Source organism: Rhipicephalus microplus, unplaced genomic scaffold, assembly GCF_043290135.1.
Source record: "Rhipicephalus microplus isolate Deutch F79 unplaced genomic scaffold, USDA_Rmic scaffold_303, whole genome shotgun sequence".
Taxonomy (NCBI): domain Eukaryota; kingdom Metazoa; phylum Arthropoda; class Arachnida; order Ixodida; family Ixodidae; genus Rhipicephalus; species Rhipicephalus microplus.
In genome coordinates, this window is record NW_027464872.1 from 12,501 (window position 1) to 25,000 (window position 12,500).

The 12,500-nt window shown below is 60.5% G+C and overlaps 1 non-coding gene across 1 annotated transcript; it reads right to left on the bottom strand.

Annotated features, from left to right (window-relative positions):
• Positions 1 to 1,485: 1,485 nt before the first annotated feature.
• Positions 1,486 to 3,300, bottom strand: LOC142793487 (small subunit ribosomal RNA). Its single transcript, XR_012891576.1, has one exon. It is a non-coding gene; the product is annotated as a small subunit ribosomal RNA (ribosomal RNA).
• Between the last annotated feature and the right edge of the window lie 9,200 nt (positions 3,301 to 12,500).

A 12,500-nucleotide genomic window follows, 5' to 3' on the forward strand; every position in this document is an offset into this window, starting at 1 on the left:
CCGGTTCTCCAAGCCGGACCCGTAGGTATCGTTGTGTGCTCGCTCTCATTGGCCCGCCTAACCAGAAAATGCCTGCGGTACACCCATTTGGATAAGAGTGCACGCAGATGCGGGCCTCGACGGCTACACATTTCCTCGGGCGGCCGCCTCCCGGCCTCCGTGGAGCGCGGGATGCACGGTCCCATCGACAAGCCTCTCCCGTTTTTACCGTGGCGTCGCGGTTCACCACGGCGGGCGGGTCGGTCTCCTCCGCATAAAAAGGGGGACCCCCGCTTTTTGTTCCACGAAATCGCACAAGCTTTTTTCGCATCCACGGTTTGCCACCGCACACCAAAATGCCGATCCGGCTGCCTACTTTAGCCAACAGGTGGAGCCAGGCGCGCCGTACTTGCGCGGCACTTCCCACGTCCACCGAAGTCGGTGCCAAGGACCACTTTCGGCGCCGGAGCCGCGTACGAGCCTACTCGAGGCGGAAGAACGAAGCCAGCAAGGGCCTGGCCGCAAGTGCGTTCAATTGTCGGGACGTCCAAGTCCCTCGTTCTTCCGTGCTTCCTCTTTCGGCAAGTCGTTGCGGCACCTTCCCAAAGCGCGCAGACCCGCTAATCGCGACGAGCGCAACGTGGCCGTGCCGCCTTTCCCTCGGCAGCAAGCAAAACGCCTGGCAACGTCGACGCTCCCCTAACCGCGATCTCGCACCGTGTTTCGTGTGGCGAATTCAAAAGCCGGCCGGCGCTGCTGCAACCATTACGGTCGGTACGCATACGCCGCGGAGGGCGGGACGGTCATCGGAGCGTGCGGTTCCTCCATCGAGTACTGCGCACCTCGGCCGTCGCATCGCCGTGCCATGACCGGCCGCGCGTCAACGCGAACCGGTGCCAGCGAGATCCCTCGCCTGCAAGAACCGACCGGCAGCCTCCGTCACCCGAGGACGCGGAGGCGCTTGCCGCGGACGGCGGGACGGTATGCACTGGTGCACAGCGGACCCGTCACATCGCCAGTTCCTTGACCGACCGCCGACGCTTGTGCCGTTCCTCTCGTACTTGGCAGTCGCCGCGCGATTGTCGGGTCTCGTTCTTGCACGCTCGAACGGTCGGGAGGGCACTCGGCTGGCGTTTCGGGAACGCGCAGCCTCGCCTTCTACCGACGTAACCACGACTCGCCGTTCGCGCTCCGCCGCTCCTGTTTACAGTACTAGGCGGTCCCGCAGCGGTCGGGTCGCGCATTTCGAGCGCTTCGAGCCACGGTGCAGTGGCGGGTCGAAAGCCGACCTATGAGTGCGTTGCGCCGTTTGTACCCGCGTCCGCCACCTGGCCGACCGTCCAAGGTCGCGGTGTTGGCGTCCGCTGGGCGCAACAATTTGTCACGGGGTGCCGCTCCACATTCAGGCAGCCCCGTGGGGAAAAGCCGACCCCGCGTCCAAACGGGGTCAGCGGCAGAAAGTGTCGGGCGCAGACGCAGCTGAGGCGCTCACCCTTCACAATCCGTTAATGATCCTTCCGCAGGTTCACCTACGGAAACCTTGTTACGACTTTTACTTCCTCTAAATGATCAAGTTTGGTCATCTTTCCAACAGACCGGCGCAACCGAAAGGCCGCGCCGGACATCGGTCCGAAGACCTCACTAAATCATTCAATCGGTAGTAGCGACGGGCGGTGTGTACAAAGGGCAGGGACGTAATCAACGCGAGCTTATGACTCGCGCTTACTGGGAATTCCTCGTTCAAGGGGAACAATTGCAAGCCCCTATCCCAATCACGAAAGAAGTTCCACGGGTTACCCAGTCTTTTCAGACAGGGATAAAGACACGCTGCTTCCTTCAGTGTAGCGCGCGTGCGGCCCCGGACATCTAAGGGCATCACAGACCTGTTATTGCTCTGTTTCGTGCGGCTAGGAGCCGCTTGTCCCTCTAAGAAGGTTGTAAGGTGCTGGGAACCCCGCACCTATTTAATAGGCTAGAGTCTCGTTCGTTATCGGAATTAACCAGACAAATCGCTCCACCAACTAAGAACGGCCATGCACCACCATCCACCGAATCAAGAAAGAGCTCTCAATCTGTCAATCCTCCCAGTGTCCGGGCCGGGTAAGTTTTCCCGTGTTGAGTCAAATTAAGCCGCAGGCTCCACTCCTGGTGGTGCCCTTCCGTCAATTCCTTTAAGTTTCAGCTTTGCAACCATACTTCCCCCGGAACCCAAATACTTTGGTTTCCCGGAAGCTGCCCGCCGAGTCATTTGAGTAACTCAGGCGGATCGCTGGTTGGCATCGTTTATGGTCAGAACTAGGGCGGTATCTGATCGCCTTCGAACCTCTGACTTTCGTTCTTGATCAATGAAAACATTCTTGGCAAATGCTTTCGCAGTAGTTCGTCTTGCCACGGTCCAAGAATTTCACCTCTAGCGCCGCAATACGAATGCCCCCGTCCGTCCCTCTTAATCATTACCTCGTATTCCAAAAACCAACAGAACAGAAACGAGGTCTTGTTCTATTATTCCATGCAAGTTTATTCAGGCGACTCGCCTGCGTTGAGCACTCTAATTTTTTCAAAGTAAAAGCACCGGCCATCTCGAGGCACACAATGAAGTGCACCAAGAAAGAACCGGCATGATGTTCAGTCCGAGCCGTCGCATCGGGTAGATGCACTACTCGTCTGGAACTGAGATCCAACTACGAGCTTTTTAACCGCAGCAGCTTTAGTATACGCTATTGGAGCTGGAATTACCGCGGCTGCTGGCACCAGACTTGCCCTCCAATTGATCCTCGTTAAAGGATTTAGAGTGTACTCATTTCAATTACGGGGCCTCAAAAGAGTCCCGTATTGTTATTTTTCGTCACTACCTCCCCGTGCCGGGAGTGGGTAATTTGCGCGCCTGCTGCCTTCCTTGGATGTGGTAGCCGTTTCTCAGGCTCCCTCTCCGGAATCGAACCCTGATTCTCCGTTACCCGTAACAACCATGGTAAGCAAGTAACCTACCATCGAAAGTTGATAAGGCAGACACTTGAAAGAAACGTCGCCGGCTCGTGGCCATGCGATCAGCACAAAGTTATCCAGAGTCACCACACAATACGGGCCGAAACCCGATCGATCTTGGTCTAATAAAAGCACCCGTTACCCAAAGGGCTCCAGGCTCACTGCATGTATTAGCTCTAGAATTGCCACAGTTATCCAAGTAGGAAGAAACGATCTAAGGAACCATAACTGATTTAATGAGCCATTCGCGGTTTCGCCTTATTTCGGCATGTACTTAGACATGCATGGCTTAATCTTTGAGACAAGCATATGATTACTGGCAGGATCAACCAGGTAATCGTTCGACTGCGCGTCCGTCCTCGCCCTCGGCGGGCCGGACGCAGTCTGTGTGCGGCGGAGGCCACCTTCAGGCGCCCCAACACGCTTATTTTGCACTCCGAGATGACGGCGTTCGAGCTCGCTACGGCACAACCTTCCCGAAAGACGAGTGGGAGCCGTGCGGCAAGAAGCACGTTCATGCTCGCTCTTTTTCGTTGCATCGACTCGGTCGCGCCGTGCGGGTTGCCCAAGCCCGCTGCACTGTCGGTGGACCGGCCGGAACTAGCAACGGAGCCGAGACTGCAAAGCCGCCAGACGACGGGTCACGCCCGCGTCTTCGGCGCTTTCGCATCTGAATCGCCCGAGGACGACACGGAACACACCTCGATATCGTGGTAAAACGGCACCGTCCGACAACCAGCCCCTAACGCATCAAGCGGATGAGGCTGCAGACGACTGCCGTGGATTCCCCTGGAGCAGACCCGAGGACACGCTTGACGAGGCCGAAGCCCGCCGCATATCAGACACCCGGTCGCTTTCGCGTACGCCGCTCACGAGAACCCCCACATAATAGCAGCGATAAGTACCCAGACCTCCTTGGGCCCTAATACGAGCGTACTCGAGAAAATTTCACCGCGGGTGTGCCCCGAAACGTGTGGCATGTTGAGCGTGCCACAAGTCTACGTCGCTCTCAAACCCGCCGAGGTCGTAGAATTTGCGACCCTACTCACGAAATTCCCACCGAGGATACGGCCGCAAACGTACCGCACCTTGGGTAGGCCACGAGTTTGTGCAACACTACGCTGACGGCACAGCACCGAGGTCGTGCGCGCACGCACGGGAAAATTCCGCCGCGGTTTCTGCCGAAAACGTGAGGCACCACGACTCTCCGCAAGTTCGCGTCGACTGCGAAAGACCGAAGTCGTGAACGACGTGTCCGCTACTCGCCGCCGACACGCTGGACACCAAACGTACAACGACTCGACGGCGTCGTAGAGGCCCACGACGCGGTTTTCCTTAACGACGTCGCGGCGTGGCACCGACAGGTTAGAACGGCCGACCAACGTTCCCTGTCCGCCGTTCGGCTCAGTCGAAGGGCTCGGCGACTTCGGCAACGCTGCGAAGCCGCACGGTGACGCACGCCATGTCCCCATTTTTTTTTTTCTTTCTGCGTCTGCCGGGGTGCCCCTATAATAGCAGCGATAAGCACCCAGACCGCCGTGGGTCGCACGCCCCGGCTGACGTGGTTTTTCGTACTCCTGCGGCGGTCGCCGTCAAGCACGTCCAAATACGCTACTTTCGTGGGCGCATTCACGCTCTTTCGCTTCGCCGGAGTGCCAGCACTCACTCTGCCAAAAACGGCGAACATCCGAGCGGCGGTTCCCACTTTTGCGTCGGCGTCGCAAACCCCGCCCCGGCAGACGAGGTTTGCCGTACTCGTGCGACGGTGGCCGGCGGGCACGTCGAAAGACGCCGATATCGTGCGCGAATTGGCGCACCTTGGCTTCACCGGAGTGCCGCCACTGACTCCTCCAAAAACGGCGAAGATCCGAGCGGCGCTTCCCACTTTCGCATCGGCGTCCCGAACTCCGCCCCGGCTGACGCGGTTTACCGTACTCGTGCGACGGTCGCCGGCGAGCACGTGGAAAGACGCCGATATCGTGCCCGAATCGGCTCCGTTCGGCTTCGCCGGAGTGCCAGCACTGGCTCGGCGAAAGACGACGAACATCCGAGCGACGGTTCTCACTATTGCGTACGCGTCGCAAACCCCGCCCCGGCAGACGCACTTTGCCGTACTCGTGCGACGGTCGCCGGCGAGCACGTAGAAAGACGCCGATATCGTGCCGGAATCGGCCCCGTTTGGCTTCGCCGGAGTGCCAGCACTCACTCGGCCACAAACGGCGAACATCCGAGCGGCGGTTCCCACTTAGCCGTCGGCGTCCCGAACTCCGCCCCGGCAGACGCGGTTGCCGAGCTCGTGCGACTAGCGACCGCGAAGCCGTCTCGCGACGCCGCTTTCGTGCGCGGCTCCCACTGCGACCTGGGTCACCCGAGGTCGACGAGCAAAAAAGAATGTCGAAAAAAAATTTTTTTTTTTTTTGCGTCTGCCGGGGTGCCCCTATAATAGCAGCGATAAGCACCCAGACCGCCATGGGTCGCTCGCCCCGGCTGACGTGGTTTTTCGTTTTCCTGCGGTGGTCGTCGTCAAGCACGTCCTAACACGCCACTTTCGTGGGCGCATTCGCGCTCTTTCGCTTCGCCGGAGTGCCAGCACTCACTCTGCCAAAAACGGCGAACATCCGAGCGGCGGTTCCCACTTTTGCGTCGGCGTCGCAAACCCCGCCCCGGCAGACGAGGTTTGCCGTACTCGTGCGACGGTGGCCGGCGGGCACGTCGAAAGACGCCGATATCGTGCGCGAATTGGCGCACCTTGGCTTCACCGGAGTGCCGCCACTGACTCCTCCAAAAACGGCGAAGATCCGAGCGGCGCTTCCCACTTTCGCATCGGCGTCCCGAACTCCGCCCCGGCTGACGCGGTTTACCGTACTCGTGCGACGGTCGCCGGCGAGCACGTGGAAAGACGCCGATATCGTGCCCGAATCGGCTCCGTTCGGCTTCGCCGGATTGCCAGCACTGGCTCGGCGAAAGACGACGAACATCCGAGCGACGGTTCTCACTATTGCGTACGCGTCGCAAACCCCGCCCCGGCAGACGCACTTTGCCGTACTCGTGCGACGGTCGCCGGCGAGCACGTAGAAAGACGCCGATATCGTGCCGGAATCGGCCCCGTTTGGCTTCGCCGGAGTGCCAGCACTCACTCGGCCACAAACGGCGAACATCCGAGCGGCGGTTCCCACTTAGCCGTCGGCGTCCCGAACTCCGCCCCGGCAGACGCGGTTGCCGAGCTCGTGCGACTAGCGACCGCGAAGCCGTCTCGCGACGCCGCTTTCGTGCGCGGCTCCCACTGCGACCTGGGTCACCCGAGGTCGACGAGCAAAAAAGAATGTCGAAAAATTTTTTTTTTTTTTTTTTGCGTCTGCCGGGGTGCCCCTATAATAGCAGCGATAAGCACCCAGACCGCCATGGGTCGCTCGCCCCGGCTGACGTGGTTTTTCGTTTTCCTGCGGTGGTCGTCGTCAAGCACGTCCAAACACGCCACTTTCGTGGGCGCATTCGCGCTCTTTCGCTTCGCCGGAGTGCCAGCACTCACTCTGCCAAAAACGGCGAACATCCTAGTGGCGGTTCCCACTTTTGCGTCGGCGTCGCCAACCCCGCCCCGGCATACGCGGTTTGCCGTACTCGTGCGGCGGTGGCCGGCGGGCACGTCGAAAGACACCGATATCGTGCGCGAGTCGATGCTTCTTGGTCTCGCAGGAGGGCCGCCACTCACTCCTGCAAAAACGGCGAAGATCCGAGCGGCGCTTCCCACTTTTTCGTCGGCGTCGCAAACCTCGCCCCGGCAGACGCGCTTTGCCGTACTCGTGCGACGGTCGCCGGCGAGCACGTCGAAATACGCCGATATCGTGCCCGAATCGGCCCCGTTTCGCTTCGCCGGAGTGCCAGCACTCGCTCGGCCAAAGACGACGAACATCCGAGCGACGGTTCCCACTATTGCGTACGCGTCGCGAACCCCGCCCCGGCAGACGCGGTTTGCCGTACTCGTGCGGCGGTGGCCGGCGGGCACGTCGAAAGACGCCGATATCGTGCACGAATTGGCGCTCCTTGGCTTCACCGGAGTGCCAGCACTCACTCGGCCAAAAACGGCGAACATCCGAGCAGCGGTACCCACTTAGCCGTCGGCATCCCGAACTCCGCGCCGGCTGACGCGGTTGCCGAGCTCGTGCGACTAGCGACCGCGAACGCGTCTCGCGACGCCGCTTTCGTGCGCGGCTCCCATTGCGACCTGGGTTACCCGAGCTCGACCAGCAAAAAAGAAGGTCGAAAATTTTTTTTTTTTTTCTGCGTCTGCCGGGGTGCCCCTATAATAGCAGCGATAAGCACCCAGACCGCCGTGTGTCGCTCGCCCCGGCTGACGTGGTTTTTCGTACTCCTGCAGCGGTCGCCGTCACGCACGTCCAAATACGCCACTTTCGTGGGCGCATTCGCGCTCTTTCGCGTCGCCGGAGTGCCAGCACTCACTCTGCCAAAAACGGCCAACATCCGAGCGGCGGTTCCCACTTTTGCGTCGGCGTCGTAAACCCCGCCCCGGCAGACGCGGTTTGCCCTACTCGTGCGACGGTCGCCGGCGAGCGCGTCGAAAGACGCCGATATCGTGCGCTAATTGGCGCTCCTTGGCTTCTCCGGAGTGCCGCCACTCACTCCTCCAAAAACGGCGAAGATCCGAGCGGCGTTCTCCACTTTCGCATCGGCGTCCCGAACTCCGCCCGGGCTGACGCGGTTTACCGTACTCGTGCGACGGTCGCCGGCGGGCACGTCGAAAGACGCCGATATCGTGCCGTAATCGGCCCCGTTTGGCTTCGCCCGAGTGCCAGCACTCACTCGGCCAAAAACGGCGAACATCCGAGCAGCGTTTCCCACTTTCGCATCGGCGTCCCGAAGCCCGCCCCGGCAGACGCGGTTTGCCCTACTCGAGCGACGGTCGCCGGCGATCACGTCGAAAGGCGCCGAATTCGTGCACGAATCGATGCTTCTTGGTCTCGCAGGAGGGCCGCCACTCACTCCTGCAAAAACGGCGAAGATCCGAGTTGCGCTTCCCACTTTTTCGTCGGCGTCCCGAACTACGCCCCGGCTGACGCGGTTTACCGTACTCGTGCGACGGTCGCCGGCGGGCACTTCAAAATACGCCGATTTCGTGGGCGCATTCACGCTGTTTCGCTTCCCCGGAGTGCCAACACTCACTCTGCCGAAAGCGGCGATCATCCGAGCGGCGGTTCCCACTTTTGCGTCGGCTTCGCAAACGGCGCCCCGGCAGACGCGCTCGTGCGACGTACTCGTGCGACGGTCGCCGGCGAGCACGTCGAAAGACGCCGATATCGTGCTCGAATCGACCCCGTTTCGCTTCGCCGGAGTGCTGCCAGTCACGGCGCAGAAAACGGCGAACAAGTGTTTTTTTTTTTTTTTTTCCTAGAATTTGTGTTATAGAAGGCACATTTGATATCGGACGATAATTTTCAACTTTATCACGCGCACCGATTTTCGTGTAGAGGTTTGCAAGTTTATGGGAATTTCTCCACTTGGAATAATGCGATTTAGTAGTACTACGAGAACTTCATGGATGTACTCAAGGGTACGGGGCAAGTCAGTTACGTCAACACCTGCAGATTTTTTACACTTCAAACTGAAAATTGTTGGTTGTGAGTCCTCGTGTGATATTAAAGGCCGATTCGCTAACACATAGAACAAAGAAAGAAAGGAAGAAAAAACGCCCGCGCTCGCTCAAGAAACCTGGGTTCGCAACAAGTGGCAACAACAAGCAACCGAGCGAGTGCGCCAAAACCCGTGGCGGCCGAACAAACGCGAAGTCCCAACCGCGTCAGCCGGGGCGGCACGGGACAGGAAAAATCACTTCAGCCGGGGCGGCGGGGCACCGAATAAACCTCGTCACCTCGTCGCAGGATAAAAGAGGAAACAAAAAGTCTAAACAGCGTCTGCTGGAGCGAATGCGTAATAAAACAACAACAACAACAAAAAAAAAAAAACACCCGCGCTCAAGAAGTCTGCAATCACCACAAAAGGCGACTGTGACCGAGCAGCGTCAGCCGGGGCCGTGCGGAAACGGAAAAACCGCGACTACCGGGGCGTCGAGGCACCGAAAAATCCACTTCAGCCGCGGCGAAAAAAAAAACAAAAAGAAAGACGGAGGGGGGGGGGGGAACCACGTCTGCCGGGGCGAAGGAAAAAAAAAAACGCGTCTGCCGGGGCGAGCCCGGGTGCGGCACCACCGGGAAAACTGTGGCAAACAGACATGGCGATCGAGTGAGTGGGCCGCCAGCCAGGCTCAGCCAAAAAGTGCAAAGTCCGAACTGCGTCAGCCGGGGCGGCAAAAACCACGTCAGCCGGGGCGGCGCAAAAAACCGCGTCTGCCGGGGCGGCACGAAACCGCGTCAGCCGGGGCGGCGCGAAAACTGCGTCAGCCGGGGCGAAAGAAAAAAAAAAAAAAAACGCGTCTGCCGGGGCGAGCCCGGGTGCGGCACCACCGGGAAAACTGTGGCAAACAGACATGGCGATCGAGTGAGTGGGCCGCCAGCCAGGCACAGCCGAAAAGTGCAAAGTCCGAACCGTGTCAGCCGGGGCGGCAAAAAACCGCGTCAGCCGGGGCGGCGCAAAAAACCGCGTCTGCCGGGGCGGCACGAAACCGCGTCAGCCGGGGCGGCGCGAAAACTGCGTCAGCCGGGGCGAGCCCGGGTGCGGCACCACCGGGAAAACTGTGGCAAACAGACATGGCGATCGAGTGAGTGGGCCGCCAGCCAGGCTCAGCCAAAAAGTGCCAAGTCCGAACTGCGTCAGCCGGGGCGGCAAAAAACCGCGTCAGCCGGGGCGGCGCAAAAAACCGCGTCTGCCGGGGCGGCGCGAAAACCGCGTCTGCCGGGGCGGCGCGAAAACTGCGTCAGCCGGGGCGAAAGAAAAAAAAAAACGCGTCTGCCGGGGCGAGCCCGGGTGCGGCACCACCGGGAAAACTGTGGCAAACAGACATGGCGATCGAGTGAGTGGGCCGCCAGCAAGGCTCAGCCAAAAAGTGCTAAGTCCGAACTGCGTCAGCTGGGGCGGCAAAAAACCGCGTCTGCCGGGGCGGCACGAAACCGCGTCAGCCGGGGCGGCGCGAAAACCGCGTCTGCCGGGGCGGCACGAAACCGCGTCAGCCGGGGCGGCGCGAAAACTGCGTCAGCCGGGGCGAGCCCGGGTGCGGCACCACCGGGAAAACTGTGGCAAACAGACATGGCGATCGAGTGAGTGGGCCGCCAGCCAGGCACAGCCGAAAAGTGCTAAGTCCGAACTGCGTCAGCCGGGGCGGCAAAAACCGCGTCAGCCGGGGCGGCGCGAAAACCGCGTCTGCCGGGGCGGCACGAAACCGCGTCAGCCGGGGCGGCGCGAAAACTGCGTCAGCCGGGGCGAGCCCGGGTGCGGCACCACCGGGAAAACTGTGGCTAACAGACATGGCGATCGAGTGAGTGGGCCACCAGCCAGGCTCAGCCAAAAAGTGCTAAGTCCGAACTGCGTCAGCCGGGGCGGCAAAAACCGCGTCAGCCGGGGCGGCGCAAAAAACCGCGTCTGCCGGGGCGGCACGAAACCGCGTCAGCCGGGGCGGCGCGAAAACTGCGTCAGCCGGGGCGAAAGAAAAAAAAAAACGCGTCTGCCGGGGCGAGCCCGGGTGCGGCACCACCGGGAAAACTGTGGCAAACAGACATGGCGATCGAGTGAGTGGGCCGCCAGCCAGGCACAGCCGAAAAGTGCCAAGTCCGAACTGCGTCAGCCGGGGCGGCAAAAAACCGCGTCAGCCGGGGCGGCGCAAAAAACCGCGTCTGCCGGGGCGGCACGAAACCGCGTCAGCCGGGGCGGCGCGAAAACTGCGTCAGCCGGGGCGAGCCCGGGTGCGGCACCACCGGGAAAACTGTGGCAAACAGACATGGCGATCGAGTGAGTGGGCCGCCAGCCAGGCTCAGCCAAAAAGTGCCAAGTCCGAACTGCGTCAGCCGGGGCGGCAAAAAACCGCGTCAGCCGGGGCGGCGCAAAAAACCGCGTCTGCCGGGGCGGCGCGAAAACCGCGTCTGCCGGGGCGGCGCGAAAACTGCGTCAGCCGGGGCGAAAGAAAAAAAAAACGCGTCTGCCGGGGCGAGCCCGGGTGCGGCACCACCGGGAAAACTGTGGCAAACAGACATGGCGATCGAGTGAGTGGGCCGCCAGCAAGGCTCAGCCAAAAAGTGCCAAGTCCGAACTGCGTCAGCCGGGGCGGCAAAAAACCGCGTCTGCCGGGGCGGCACGAAACCGCGTCAGCCGGGGCGGCGCGAAAACCGCGTCTGCCGGGGCGGCACGAAACCGCGTCAGCCGGGGCGGCGCGAAAACTGCGTCAGCCGGGGCGAGCCCGGGTGCGGCACCACCGGGAAAACTGTGGCAAACAGACATGGCGATCGAGTGAGTGGGCCGCCAGCCAGGCACAGCCGAAAAGTGCTAAGTCCGAACTGCGTCAGCCGGGGCGGCAAAAACCGCGTCAGCCGGGGCGGCGCAAAAACCGCGTCTGCCGGGGCGAATGCAAAAAAAACAAAGAAAAAAGCCCGCGCTTAATCAAAAGAAAACAAAGAAAAAAGCTTGCGCTTAATCAAAAGAAAACAAACAAAAAAAGTTCGCGCTTAAGCCTGGCGGTGGAACCACCGGGGCAAACAGACCTGGCGATCGAGTGAGTGGGCCGCCAGCCGGGGTGAGCCAAAAAGTGCAAAGTCGGAACCGCGTCAGCCGGGGCGGCGCGAAAACCGCGTCAGCCGGGGCGGCGCAAAAACTGCGTCAGCCGGGGCGGCACGGAAAAACGAAAACCGCGTCAGCCGGGGCGGCACGGAAAAACGAAAACCGCGTCAGCCGGGGCGACATCAAAATGAGGAAAAAAAAAAACTGCCTTAAAACACCTGCGTACACTTTCATGCGTTTGGGCATATCTCTCTGTAACACGCGCGCCCCTCGTTACGCGCGGCACTCTGTTTTCTCCGACACCCATATTTCGGCGGCATGTGGCACGCGCGCCCGTCCCTACGCACGGCACACCGCAGTGCTTTCTCGATATTTTTCTTTTCCTCCAACACCGTCATCTATAGGCTTTTAGTGACCTGTTGCTCGTGGCAAAAGTTCGCTAGCTCTGACACCTCTTGCATGCGCACCGTTTTTGCGCACGGTGCTATGCCGCAAAGCACGGCAGTCGCATGCGTTTCTCTCAGGCACCTCTTTTTTGACACAACGCTGTGGTGCTTAGAAACACACCCGCCGCTTTTGCGCACAGAACTCCACCGTACAGCACGGTAGTCACGTTTGTTCCACACGAACAGCAGTGTGCATCGTGCTACGACACTTTGAAAGCTTTTTCTTCCGAGTCTCGACCGCGCTGTTCTTTTCGTACTTGGCGCGGTTTTGGGACCAGCTTTGTTTTAAACCCCTACTGCGCGCCGTTCCTTTCGTACTTGGCGCGGTTCAGGGTTTGTTTCGAGCCCTTAGCCGCGCTGTTCCCTCCGTACTTGGCGCGGTTTAGGGTCGAGCTTTGTCTCGAGCCCTCTCCG